General features: G+C 32.8%; 1 pseudogene; it reads right to left on the bottom strand.

Moving 5' to 3' along the window:
- Positions 1-12,437: 12,437 nt before the first annotated feature.
- On the bottom strand, positions 12,438-13,240 carry LOC149264409 (putative pectin methylesterase CGR2 pseudogene; annotated as a pseudogene).
- Positions 13,241-13,850: the final 610 nt, after the last annotated feature.

Genomic DNA, 13,850 nt, shown 5'->3' with positions numbered 1-13,850 from the left:
ATATACAGGAGGAGTTTTATGTTGTGAAGTATCATAATGTGTATGGGGCCTCCTGAAATCCCATGTAGACAATGTGTACAGGTACTATTGTAGCTCATATATCAAAGAGTTTTCACCTTTTTAAAGACCTTTTATGATTTTTTTCTTGGAAAATTAGATTTTTTATTTTTTATTTATTTTTTTGTAAAACTATTTTGTCTGTGTGATTTATTGTATATAGTTTATTGGTAGATGGTTTGTATTACTTGGTCAAGGGTATTATTGTCTATGTCATAATAGAAACTTATAAAAGAAATAGACAATATCTTTCTCACCAACACAGTAATAAGACTGACGTCGCACACTTGAAAGCATATACCAGTCCCAATACAATTCTTCAACAAAAATTCTTTGAACCGAGAAGAAATTCAAACCATCAAATAAATTGTGAATGAGTTATTGGAGGTAGAGGGCCTACCCAGACTCCAAAACCAACCAAGGAAACTCCATTTAAAGAAGAATACGCCACCTATAACCCTGCATGTTTCCACCAAGCTGGTGCTTGCACATCTTAACTTATTTTATTTATTTTTTAAATTTTTGTAAAATAAGAAGGAAAAATAAATTAATTCATCTTTTGAACTATTTTTAAGATTTATAATGCTTGTATAGGTTCTTGAAGATTTTCACCTTTTCTAAAGTGAATAATATAATTTACATAATCCCTTTATGATTACATTTTTAAACATTTATTTCATTGAAGATATTTTTAAACATGCACTTTTATATCAAAGCAAAAGAACATGTAGCAATAAATTTATAATTAATTTGTGATTAAATTGGTTATAATTATTTTTAACATGTATTCACAAATATGGAAAAGTATCTCTTGAGTATTCTCGCAGGGAAAATAAGGGTTAGCTAAACAATTTGTTATCAGTGTTGATAAGTATTTGGCTAGTTTCACACTATCAAATGTCTAGATCAAATCTCTCCAGTGAGGTGCGTCAGTCCACACTAACAATTTTATTGTGGATTTCATCCATGAATGTGGGAAAGAAAACCATTTGTCTTTAAATTTTAATAATGCAAATGGATTCAATGACCCCCTTTATCTCTAAATCCATCTGCAGTGTCAATATTTAGTGAAATGTAACACTTCAATATCAAAATTGCAATGTTCCATTTCCAGAGTGACACATTTAAAAATGAATAACATAAATGACTAAATCATATACTTGTTGTACTTGTTAGTTGGTCATATTTTTATTCTTGGACTATATTAGTAATTTACGTTAATCATTTTTAATTTTGTCACTTATTATCTAGTCATATATTTTAGTCCTAGACTAAATTAGTCATTTTTAGTTGGGTCACTTATTATCTAGTCATTTATTTTATCCCTAGACTAAATTAGTCGTTTAAGCTAGACGTTTTTAGTTTGGTCACATAAAATTATTCAAATTTAGTAGTAATTCACTTGAACTAGTTGTGGTGACTAACTTTTTTTGTCATGTAGTCACTAATCTCTCATTTTATACTAGTGGGCATTAGCTTGTCAATTAGTTTCCTCATTCAATACTAGTTGGAATTCTCTTGCCAGTTATATCTCTTCCTCCGGGATGCCGTTGTCAGGTGGACCCCGCCCACTGAATGTCATCTTAGTACTTCACATATGTGTTGTTCATAAACCTTTTTGGGATGCCATTTTTGGGTGAACCCCGCCCACTCAACTTCAACCCAACTCTTCTCTTTTGTATCATTTAAAGGTTTTTATGGGGTGCTCCTGTTGGGGTGTCATCGTTAGGATGACGTCATGTCGGTCCTCCTTTCCTATCACTCAAATTTGTTCCCTTTTAACATTGTGTCAGGGGAACTCTGTCGGGGTAAGCCCACTAAGAGGGTTGCACCTTTGACCAATAGAGATGTTTCCTGCATCTAATGTGCTATCCACGTCTTCCTGGAGCTTCACATAGAGGCTCTTCCAACCTTTCAACATAGTTTGGTACTTAAGAAAATGTTGGCTACATGCCAAAGGCTCCTCCAAGTGATTTTCAACTTTGTAATGATTTTTAATCTCCTTTGCCATTTTTCTGTCTAACCTTCTTTGCACACAAGAATGAATCTCCTGCTATATGAATAAAATTCAAGAAGGGGGATAAGGGGGTAAAACACTTCTTCCCATAGTTGCTTGATACAAAATTCCCCCATTCATCAGGTAGTGCATTGAGTATAATGGGAGTCATCTCTCAATCAAACATTCCTTCTCCAAGTTCTTGTAGTTGGTCTCTAATTTCAAATATGTTCATGAAATACAAAGTTATCCCTTCTCTTGATAGTTTCATCTTGTATAGATTGATTCTCAAAGATATGATTTCTCCTAGAGTGCTAACATAAAACAACTCCACCAATTTGTCATAGATCTCCTTCGTCATCTTCAACTTTGCAACATGAGGGATGAGAGAATCGTTTATTGACTCTATAAGGATCCTTTGTTCCATTATCTCTCATTTCATGTACTTTTATAGAGCTTGAGATTACTCTTGTGGTGGTTTATTGATTGATCACGTGACATATTCACTAACTTCATTCTCCATGAGAATTAAACCAATTATCTTCTTCCATGCAAGGTAGTTGGAGATCCCAACCAATTTATTGTTCTCCTTGCTGAATGAAGTCATTTGGTTTGTATATTAAGACATAAAAATGTAGAATACTTACTTGTCAAGTGAAGATGCTCCTTTGATGATGATATCTTCAACTTGATGCCTTTCTTATCAGTTTGATAATTGAAGATGCCTTCTTAAAGATGATGGCTTCATTAATGATGTCTTCCTTCTTCAAAGATGACAATACTTATTTTTTTCTTGCTTTTGATGTAGAAATGTCGAGTGTGTAGAATCCTTCTTTAAATGGAGGTAGGGTGTTTGAGGTCTTCTTCTTCTTGTGATGATTTGATACCTGTATTCGATTACTTCTTAGTCCTTCTTGAATGTCATGACTATCCTTGATGATATCCTGTGTTCGGCCCTTATGTGTACTTCTTCAATTGGATGATTTTCAAGCTGCCTTTTTGTCTTGATGTTGTCACCTTAGCTATGATACCATGTTCAAAAATCAAGGGGCATCTACATAAGATGATTTCTCTTATTTTGATAACTGCTTGTGATGTTCTTTTACTTAACTTGATGTACTTGTTATTAGATTCTTCTTTCACTTGATTTTTATTATGTTCTTTATCATCAAACAACAACCAAACAATAAAGATCAATGAGACAAGAGGAAACAAAATGTAGGTTTCTATCTAAGGCCAAAACCTCTCCTCTTGAGAGGAAAGCCCACAAGTATTTTTCTCTTTTTATAGAATTTTCAGATGAAAAATTCCAAGACCTATGACCCTTGATAAATACCCCTACAAGACAATTTCAACCTTCCTTCTTGATGATATTTCCTTACACAGCTTACAATAACAAACTTCGACCTTCCAACAAATTCTGTAGAAACTTCAACGCCAACAACTTCTCTAGCAACTTCAACCCCAACAACTTCGACCCTAGCAAAAATTTCTGCAACTTGACAACTTTGACCTAACAAATTTAGAATTTTCGTTGCACATGAGAGAGAGAGAGAGAGAGAGAGAGAGAGAGAGAGAGAGAGAGAGACCTTGTAGTAGGTCTGACCTGAAAATATATTAAAATAGAAAATATACCCGGAAATAACAAGATCAATCCAATAACATAACATGAAAATGATTCTCTTTATTAATCAAAACCCTTGAGGTAGGGTAACACCATACAATCACTCAAGGAAGGAGAACACTCCCAAAACAACACTCCACAAGCCATATGCTTTCCAATAAAATAATCCTTGACATCTCTCAAAGGGGAGTCTCTAGCCTCTATATAGGCTTCATACATACATACAATACCATGGGTCTCTCAAAGGCATATATATAATACAATGGGCTTATCACATTATTCCTAACTACTTGTGGTCCCTTACATGATGCGGGTTAACCACTTTATTTATTAACTAAGGTCCATCACATTATAACATGATTTCCTTGGGTACCTCCCTCTATACCCCATAATATCCCCCCAAGGTATACTACATTCCATCCCCCTTAAACATTTTTCATCCCCAAAACATAATAAGAACACAAATAATATTATCTACTCAAAAGAGTAGTCCATTGGTACCATGCACGTGCATCTAGCCATCCCAAAGGCAGGTGATTACTCGATCTAGCCAGTGCCTCACTCGCTTGAGATGGGAGTAGATCCTCGTGGTTCCTCTGTGTTGATGTGTTGTGGGTGGATCATCTCACCTCTCTATCTGTCATGCAGGGGTTGTTGTCCTTGTTGCTAATTCATTGCCATTTTGTTGGTTGTTTTCTTGTTGGGTGATGTGGGTGGTGATATGTTGAAATTTTAACCAATGGTGTATCTTTCTTTAATTCACCACGTAATGTAGTATGATTGGTATTTGGTACCTATTTTGGCGCCTATTGTTGTTTCTTATCTTCCCGTATTACTTTAACAACGAACTCCTCATATGATGTGTCAGTACCTGCAACATTTTCTGCTTCAGCCTTCTTGGACTCTACCTATTTATTGATGGAAATATCTTGTAATGTAATTTTCTTCTTTTTATACCAGAGCTTCAGGAATTTCTTCTACACATTAATATTATAGCCTCAAAATATTCCATCCAAGTGTATCCCAAAACAATATCCACATTAGCTATATCTGAAGCATAAAAGTCAGAGTGCAATACATATGTATCCATAGAAATATTCAAATCTTTATAAACTTGCACCTCCTCATTATTAACCTGTGTGTGCTCCATTTGTTTGGTTATGACTTGAAATATTTTAGCTAAATGAACATTATAAAATTATGCTTGCAATTAGGATTGATAAACACAATGATCTTCTCTTTCTGAATACATCCATGAACCTATAATAAGGAGATACCATTAGAAAATAACTCCTTATGTGTCCCATTTTCCTACTTTCTAGTATGAAACCATTTGTCCAAAAGGACCTTTTCAAATTCTTGATTAGGAAGGTTGAGAAACTTCTTGCTGTGAAAGAAATCGAAAGCTATGAAATAAATCACTTTCAGAGTATCTCATCAAGTGGAAGAACTTACCCGTTGAAGATTCCACATGGGAGGACAAGAATCTATATAGAAGCATCAAGAACTACTCAAGTGTTGAGGACAACACTTTTTGAAGGAGAGGGGCATGTTAGGTCCCTATACTACTAGTGTAACCCCTTATTGTTATTAGTACAACCCCCTTATTATATTGTTGTGCCCATGTAGTCCCCATATTGTTATTATTGTGCCCTTACATTATTATTGTTATGTCGGCTCTGATTATATTATGACCCCTTAGACTCCTATATATAGAAAGGAGGTCTTGTCATTTGTATCATCCAAGAATTGTTCATTTGTGTAATGTAAAGGAGGTTGCCCCCTCGAAGAGGCTTATTTCTAAGGCGTTCATCTATATTTTCTATCTTTTTGTGAGCTGGTTTCATAACATTTGCTGCCTCATCTTTAAAATGAAGCCATGACATCCATTTCCAAATGCTCAGATATATTGACTTAAGATCTTTTATGAATTCTTCAATAGTAGGACCATTATATTTTCCTGTAAAAAAAACATGTTTCTAGAACCCTTAAAAATATAGTAAGGGTGTTGAACAAAATCACTTACTTTGGAAAAAATTTAAAATGGACACAACTCGGTTGATATGGCTCAGAATATTTATTATAACCTATTTGTGGAATTGGAACAACCATTCTGCATCTTCCCATGTGATTTAAATTTCGATCTGGTCACCCTCGAACTCATATTCATGTTGCAACTATCCAGTCGTCACAAAAAAATTATGAAACAAGGGTTGAGTTTAAATCAACGAGATCTCCCTCATCCAGACTCCAATTCAACCCATTTTTCTTTTTTTAATTGGGTGATTTTTCAAGAGGATCTCAGATATGTAATTATTTTCCCAAAATTCTCCACAAAAAACTGTAAAACAAATACTAGAGATCCGTCATCCACGAATTGTCGTTAGAATTTTTTTTACAACACAACTGATTTTAAATCAACAATATCTCCCTCATCCGAACTCTGATTCAGCAGGTTTTTCTTTTTTGAATTTGGGTATTTTTCCTCAAAGAGTCTAGATATGCTAGTTTTTTTTGCAAATTTAGCACCAAAATTGTCATACCTGATCTGCAAACTCACTGCCCCAAAACATTCCTGCAAAAACAAAAAAAAAATTCTCCACGCTTTGCCCAAGATAGTTCTTTAATACTACTTGTAGTATATCTAACCTGAAAATATATTAAAATAGAAAATATACCCAGAAATAATAAGATTAATCCAATAATATAACATGAAAATGCTTCTCTTTATTAATCAAAACCCTTGAGGTAGGGTAACATCATACAATCACTCCTTAAGGAAGGAGAACACTCCACAAGCCATATGCTTTAAAATACAATAATCCTTGACATCTCTCAATGGGGAGTCTTTATCATCTATATAGACTTCATACATACAATATCATGGATAATTACCATGGGTCTCTCAACACCATATATCTAATACAATGGGCTTATCACATTATTCCTAACTACTTGTGGTCCCTTACATGATACATGTTAACCACTTTATTTATTAACTATGGCCTGTCAAATTATTACATTATTCCCTTGGTACCTCCCTCTGTACCCCTTAATATCCTCCCTAGGTATACTACAAGCCTAAAAACTTTGACTCTAGCTTCTTTCTTGAACTTCGCTTGCCTTAGAAATATTCTTTTTAAGATCAAACTTATTCTCTTACTTCTTCATATGTATTGGATATATGCTTTAAATGAGGTCTAATTCCTCTTATATATAGGCTTCCTACGGGTGAAAATTGCCTCCATGAGGTTGACTTGATCTAGGAGGGTCTTTTGACATAATTTTGACTCAAATAAATTATTTTGACTTGTTACAAGACGCCCAATGGGGTCTTTTACATATGACAATGACTCTTTGACTTCTTGACTGAATGAAGAAACCTTGAAGCACTCAATGGGTTCTTGAACTATAAATAAAATGACCTTGAGCATGAAACCCATGCTACAAAATAACAATAAGAAAATTTATTTTTCTCTTTTCATCAAATACATAAAATCACGATTACAATAGACATTATGAATACCAAACCTAGTTACACTTTTCCACGTAACATACAAATTTTATTTCAAATCACTTGTTATATAAGTTATTATCACTATAGTTTTACATATGGACATTTAAATGGAAAATATCAATATAGGTTTGGACACCCATAGATATCACTATGAATAATATTATGAAATAAGAAAATTTCAAAAGATACCACAACACAATTCCCAATTGAAGGTATAATGGAAACATATTCTAATAATGAATTTCCCCATAAATAGATGTGTAATATAACTTTATCACACATTACTTTGCACCAACTATCAAGTTGATAATGTCAAAATAGCATAAATTTCAGGAATCTCATTCAATCCATTTTTTGGTAGGGAAAATATCTTCATATCCATTTATAAACTATTAAGAAATTTGATAAGAAAATACATAAAAATAATACTAGTTTATTATTGCGTTGATTCATCATAAAAATAATCCATCTAAGTTCTCTCACTAGAACCTACCTCGCCATATATATTTTGTGTAGCATCACATAAATAAAGGTTGTCACTTTCAATATCAGACTCCAGATGGGATTAACATTGAAATTGTAATAAGATTGAAATATAGGGTTGCAGGTTGTTGTATATAATTTATTCATATCAATATTAATATTGTCCAACCATTCACATTTTAGAACTCTAATGGATCATAAATTCTTTTCACTCAATTCATAGCTTTCTAACTCATTTTTTAGTTTGTCTATTTCCATCAATTAAACTTCACATTAGGGAGTGATTCGTTCTTTAGATATTTGATATTCATTCAAACATGGCCTAGCACCATTCCCTTCCTCATAATATAATTTGCATTGGATGAAAAGGGAAAATAAAATAATTTCTAAAGCTCCAAAAACTCTAAAATTTAAGAGATATGATGGTTTTCATAACCTTACAACACTTAAATCTTTCTATATATTTGGAGACAATTTGGAAGCCCTAATTTAGGAAATGCACTCATTGATTTATTGATAATTTGAGCATTTCTCTTCTTAACATAGATATCTTATTAAATAGATTTCAATGATATGGACGATTTTGGTAAAAATCATTCAAATAAGCTCTTTAAGGAACCTTCTACAACAAAATTATTTGAGATAGGTCAAATAACAAATTGCCTTTATAGTTTTGTGAACCATGATCATAATATCAATCTTACAAAGGAGATCAAAATAGATAAATTGGAAGGGGTTATAGATTTCATTAAAAAGGGTAAAATGATAAGAATAAAATATTAATTTTATGTAAATTATTTTGAATTGGTGGAAATGGAATTACCTAATTAATAATAACAAGATTTGTAAGTATAAACCTAATTAAAAATAGCATTGTTTGTTCAAGTAAAATAAATGATGTTTTCTCAAATAAAGTAAATGCATTTCAATACTATAACAAAAGTTGGCAAGCTTGGATTAAAGTTCATAAAATTAAAATATCATAAATTGAAAATGCATGTAAACACAAATTATATAAAACTTATAAATTAAGAGAATGCTTGTAACTACAAATCATATAATATGTTATTACAAGAAATAAGGAAAATTTACTTAGAAGATATATATTGGTATCTTCTTAAGAAAAATATGCATGTCATTCCTAATGGATTTACAATATGTAACAATGTCAACATACAATTTATAAGCTAGAACAAATATTCTTTAATGCTCAGCAATAGAAAGTGCAATATTGTAAAAAATGTATTAAATCAAAACTTAGCATGCATTTATAACTATATATTCAACCATTTAAGTTGTCTCCAACACACTGTTGTATATTCCTTTTAACTTTTGTCAAACTCAATAAAATTAAAAAATAATAAATTGAAATGACATATGTAACCACAAATTTTATAAAAACTCATAATTTGAGAAAATGCTTGTAATCATAAGACACATAATATAATATTGTATGAAATAAAGAAATGGCGCTCAAAAGATATATATGGCCATCTTTTTACTATCCCAATCCCTAAAACAAGTATAAAATACGAATATGCATGTATTTGCATATGGAATATTATAGATAGCATAAGAAACATATTTACTCTTAAAGCTAGAATAGATATCCTTTGATTCATTTTATAACAAAAGTCATCACTAACCTCCCTACAAAATAAAAATTCATTACCAACCTCCTTGTAAGTATTAGAAGTTGTACTATGTAAGTTATCAACAAAGTTACATGCTAAAACCATTACTCATTCAAGTAAAATCAATAATATATTAAACAATTAACATAAATCAATTACTTAGATAAAATCATATAAATTTATTTTCCACAATATTTCTTTAAAAACCTTAAAAATATAACTCTATTTATATTATTTACTTAGAAATAAAAAATTTCAATCGAAACTTAATTAAAAATACATTATTTGTTCGAACAAAATTAACTCAATACAACATTATATTAAAAATACAAAACCTAAAATTAAAATGAATTTCATATTATATATTGGATCATTTAAATTATATTTCCAATTATAATTTTTTTTTGATGATGGAAAATTATATAAAGTTTATACAATTCATTTCTCCAACCATTAAGATATTTAAAAGATATTTTGATCATTTTTCCTAACGTTTATGATACTATTATGAGATTTCTTATTTTAATTTAAATGGTTCAAACTTAATAAAATATATAATATCAATACATTAATATTTTAAAGAAAACGATTGTATACATACCTTTTATATCATAAATTTTAACAAAACATAATTTCAGTTTTGATAGTCAATCTTACCTCTTAAGGCGCCATACAATGGAGTATACAAAAATTTTAAATAGACTTAATGACATCATATAACGTACTATGGAGCACTCAATGCCATGTGCTTGAAAACTATATAGGAAAAAATGTCTTTTTGCTTAAAAATACATGAATATGATTTCTTAAGATATATAGTGTGATATTTCTACCATAAAATAAGATATGAGATATTTAAATAATATAAAATATTCACACATCTAAAAATATTATAATAAAATTCACCATTTAGTTGTATTTCATCTTAAAAAAAATCCCCAGATATGATACTCTCTTATTGAATTCATTAGGGAGAGGATATAGCTAAAAATTTTGGACTCCAATATTGAATTGAATACATGTCTAAATGCATTTGATTGGGTATTATGTTTTCGTTGAGATAAACTTAAGATCCATTGAACTATGATTCCTTGGTTACACCAGGTATATTTGTAAGAGTTCAAATTGGTACATGCTTATTTTTTAATTTTTTTAGGCTATCTATGTGTAGAAAATTAGTGTGAAATTTTGAGTTGGAATGTTAATGTAGTATTTGAGTTAATTAATTTTATATTTTGTTATCTCAAAATCAGACCCTGACAGGGTGCTGATCAGGTAGACTTCAAGTAACTATTTCAAACCTACTTTAGGCTGAGGCTTAGCCTCCCCAACCTGAGAGGGCTCTCTCAAAGGATTAATGATCTTTGATTATGATAAAGATGGCTAACTCTTATGAAATGAATGTAAAAATATGAGTGGTGGAAACACAACTAGAAAGTATCCATTGGGCTTATGGAGTCAAATTCGTTTCAAAATAACAATGACATCAACCTCATATAGAAGTCAGGGCATACAAAATTTAACCATTCAGAATACACCAGAAACATACAGGACAACACAGTTTATAAATATGTGAAGGAAATTAGAGCACAATCAGTGATTTCTAAGTAATCACATATCTATACCACTGCAAATATTGAAGAGAAGATAATACACAACATTCTGAACAGTAAACTCCTTCTGATTCCTGAGAAGTAAAGCCAAGTCTTGTATTACTAAAATAGAGTCATATACATAGCACAATAGCAGAGCTTTTTTCAATAAATTTCCAACCCCTGGTACATTGCCCTCTTTCCTATATATAGAATTCTTTACAAGGCTGAGATTCCTCCTCCGGCATTAGGGGAACTCGAATTCTGCTTGCTATGACACCTATTCAAACTTTAACTACTTATTAAATGCAAGAAACTGCTAACTAGACGTTTTAGAAACCTAAGACAATTAGGAATCTAACTCTATCATCATCATGGTAATATCATTAATTACAATCAAATCCTATTCTATGACAAGTGGTCTCCTTGAATTTAGCTGTGGTAGATGTTCGAAGCTCCTTACTGATCCTTAATGTCTTATCCCTTTACTACTGTTGAGAAGTAGGAAACTGCCCCTGCTTTCATGCTTTTGGTTTCCTCAAAGATATTCGGAACTAATTAACCATGCTGATCTTCTTTAATCAGCCAACAATCTATTTGAGGTGCCACTTTCTTCATGTGCTGTAAGCCTTTCCCATATACATGTGTGATGACAAAACCTTTCAAAAAGATTTTCCGCTTTGTCAATCATAATTGATCAACCGAATTGTAACATGTAGCTACAGCAGTTTAAGCGCGCTACGAAACTGCTGTGTAATTTCAAAAACACAATCTTCCTTTCATAGCTAAATGATCGCCACTGTTCATGGCTTAAGTCCCCTACTCCCCTGATCACCTTGACAAGATTTGTTTGCAACTTTTCAAGAAACGGATATTGCTCCTGAGGAAGAGATACAATGACACCAATAACACCATTGACTGTTCCAAATATAACTGTAGGAATCTGGCTAGATTCTGAATCTGGCAGACGCATAACAAGAGATCCATGCCTAATAAGATACAACAAACTCTCCTAAGTGGTATTCACCTACAACTTCCAATTTTCCTCTCTCTTCATCAGTTGCAGCATCGCTATTTTTCCTCACTGTAAAAAGGTTGAAATTGTTCTCTGCTCCAAGGTATAAAATGTATTCGCAAGACCTAACAATGGATATCCTGATTTTACTGATTCTGTACCATCAACTGACTGCCTTGGAGAGAAATCACTGTGACCATCCTCATCAATCTCTGGTGCCTCTAATGTCAGATTCGAATCCCATAATTTCTGCATCATTGTGCTTGATGTGTCACTTGCAGCCAAGCTTGAACCTCCCACCATGGCCATGGAATAGGGTAACTTTAATGCCAAATTCTTTACAAGCAGCTACAACATCTTCCTGTGCTTTATATAATTCTCATGCAGCAGTGAAATGCCCTGCATCTTTTCCTGAATCAGAAATGAATAAATTGAACAAAACCTTTCATGATTTCCATCATGACCGTCTTTCATTGCATTAAACAAACCTCAACTTGGAAAGCATGCAAGCTATGGTTCTTAAATCGAAAGGGACTTTTGCGTCTGAAGCAGCTCAAATTTTCTGGTCATGCTCTCATTTTCTTGTAGTCCCAATGACTCGAAGTATCTTTGCCACCATGATTGACCCCGTAATTTTGCAGGCCTTCCAGCTTTGCTCAGTTGAATAGCTTTTGCTAATTTTGAAGTATAATGACCTGGAGTGCCAACAAACAGAACAAGTGCCTCAACTGAGACTCTAGCAAGCTCTAGTAGTGTCTTATTCAGGTATTTTGGGAACAAATATCTAAAACAAGCACAATTGGGAATGATTGTGCTTTGCAAGGTAAAGGAAATTTGATGTCTGCAACCCGTACAATACCCTTTTGAATCAAATTCTTACAGGAATTGTCTAGTGTGGATGTTAGATCAAATGGCTCAATACCCCAAGCTTCAGTGTCATCTTCCTTTAACAGTTTGGAGGTTATAGAACACGCGTCAAGACCAACATGTAAGACCTTGTGCATGCTATCCCCGTAAACTTCTTGCAGAAGTGGTAATGCCTTCCGGATATCTGAACCACAAGAAATTTGTTCCCCATTATCAATAGTGAGAGCCTCCCTAGATATCTCTTCCCTGGAGTTTTCTTTGATTGTTGTCCCTGAACCACTATACATATAGCCAAGAAGAAGAAATGCCCCCTTAGGTTTCTCACTAAAATAAAGCACGCGACCTCTATCATCAATTTTCATGAGACCAAAATCAAAAGCACGACTGTCATCCATCGAGACACATGAAATTGTGATATCAACCTCCTTATCAGTGTGTTTCTGTACAAAGTCCATATAGTTCATACGGTAGAGATGGTCATCCGACAAAATAATAACATGTTCTATATGCCTATTCCTCGGATCTTGAAAAAAACCACATAAATTGCCTCACGGCATCTGCTGTGCCCTGAAACCAAGTCATCCCATCTTCACCTAGAGTCTAAGTAGCCGCTAGAACCTCCACAAAGCCATCACCAAAGTTCACACCATTTCCAAAACCATATGCCTCAGAAATGTGATGATTTAGAGACTGAGAATTAAACTGTGTTAAGATGAATATCTTATTGATCCCACTGTTAATGCAATTGCTCATTGGTACATCAATGAGTCTGTATGCACCTCAACTGGTACTTCCGGTTTGGCTCTTCTTCCTGTAAGAGGAAAAAGCCGTGTTCTTGCTCCACTGCCTAGTATGATAGAAAGTATTGTTTTAGGGTCTGCAGAAGGCTCCTCAGGCATTGCCACATCAGTGTTTGAAATCATAACATTCTTTCCAATCCTTGCATTTTTGTCAATGATACAATTCCTTATTTTTGTGTTCTTTCCAATTCCAATAGGTAATTTCCCTTCTACTAGGAGTGCTGCAATCTTCAGCCTCTGTTTCATAATAGTTAATGCCAATCAT

Source organism: Pinus tabuliformis, chromosome 6, assembly GCF_031772625.1.
Source record: "Pinus tabuliformis cultivar Carrire ecotype Pingquan chromosome 6, CPIR1, whole genome shotgun sequence".
Lineage (NCBI taxonomy): Eukaryota > Viridiplantae > Streptophyta > Pinopsida > Pinales > Pinaceae > Pinus > Pinus tabuliformis.
The sequence above is the reverse complement of the archived record's forward strand: the minus strand, read 5'-3'. Positions and strand labels throughout refer to the sequence as shown.